Below are 1,464 nucleotides of genomic sequence, written 5' to 3'. Positions count from 1 at the left end.
ATCCCTGACATTCTGTGATTCTGTGATAATGTGTTAGAACTGATGAGAACATATTTCTTTGGAAAGCAGTATTGGATTTTTGCAGGCATGTTTACTGGTTGAGCTGTGTGCAGACAGGATACTGGACCAGATGGTAGGGATGCTGGGGAGCAGTGTCTACTGTCTAATGAAATATTACTGAGAAGGCATGGAATTGCATGCAAAATTAATCTAAAAGTGGAAGATATTACAAGGGATAGTCACTAAAACCTTCCATAGGTATTTGAGGTTTTGAATGATTATCATTTTCAGTTACAGTTTAGGTTCTGTTACAAGAGAGCTATTAAATGAAGATGTCCTCATTTCTCAGAACAGGCATTTATTGGTGGCATGACTTGATTTCTTACATAAGATGTGGCTTTCTTCTATATTGCTTTGGTAGTGCCTCAGCAAGCTGTGAAGTACCTTGTCACAAATGTCACAAAACATTTTGGGGTGCCCTAGCTTTTGATTTAAGTAAGGGATTAAGGAAAATCAGGGAAGAAAAGACCATTTTTTGACTGTTAAGTAAGAAGGATGCCATCTCTGACTCAGGAAGCCTCTGAGCCATGAGTATTTAGAAGGAATTGTCTTTATCGGTTTGCCCTGTTGGGCTCTTTCCTACACATCAGCTGTTGCTCTCTGCTGAAGAAAACACACTAGTGCTGTGTGGACCTTTTGATTATGCTGGCGCAGCTGTTTGTATGTTTTGTTGTTATTCCATGTCATAGCACTGAACTTGATCCCTTGTCATCTCTGCTTCCTTGCTGTATGTGTGTGTATGCAACAGAGGTGCTAAATTTTGAAAAGCCCAGGCTGCAGACATTCCTGTTTCGTGGTCAGCAGGAGCCCGTCCAACTGCTGCCTTGCTGAGTAAGATGAGCATGCACGCCAGCAGGACTCTGCTCCCTGTAAGATGAGCATGAACGCTGGCAGGACTCTGCTCCCCCTGCTCCTGACCAGGAAAGAAAAAAAGACTTCCTATTTTATTGATATGGATTAAAGCATTTCATTTAAGTATCTTCTACTCCTTCAAGCATCAGAGTCTATATAAATATTCTAAACTATTCGTATTTTCTACTGACATGGTGTTTGCTAACATGTTTTTTCCCCATAGCTGTCTTGTTTTTGTCTATAGAAAGGTTGCAAACCTTTTGTATTTGAATAAATTTAAAGAGTAGAAAAAATGAAAAATTCCTGAAATACATAACACATCATGTCTTTTGCCATTTGAATGAGTCTCTGTCTTTAAAACCATCAGGTGCTTCCAAGTCTTTCAGATTTTCTGATATATACAGTACTGAGAACTTGTATTGCTGGGAAGACAGAAGGAGGAAAAAGGAAGCTCATTTTATTTGTTTGGCTATACTGTTGCTACAGTAATTGAAGCATACAGTGACCACTGGTGTGTTTGCATAAAAAATAACTTTCATTTTTGTCTTTTAG

Source organism: Antrostomus carolinensis, unplaced genomic scaffold (assembly GCF_000700745.2).
Source record: "Antrostomus carolinensis isolate BGI_N321 unplaced genomic scaffold, ASM70074v2 scaffold26503, whole genome shotgun sequence".
Classification (NCBI taxonomy): domain Eukaryota; kingdom Metazoa; phylum Chordata; class Aves; order Caprimulgiformes; family Caprimulgidae; genus Antrostomus; species Antrostomus carolinensis.
The sequence above is the reverse complement of the archived record's forward strand: the minus strand, read 5'-3'. Positions refer to the sequence as shown.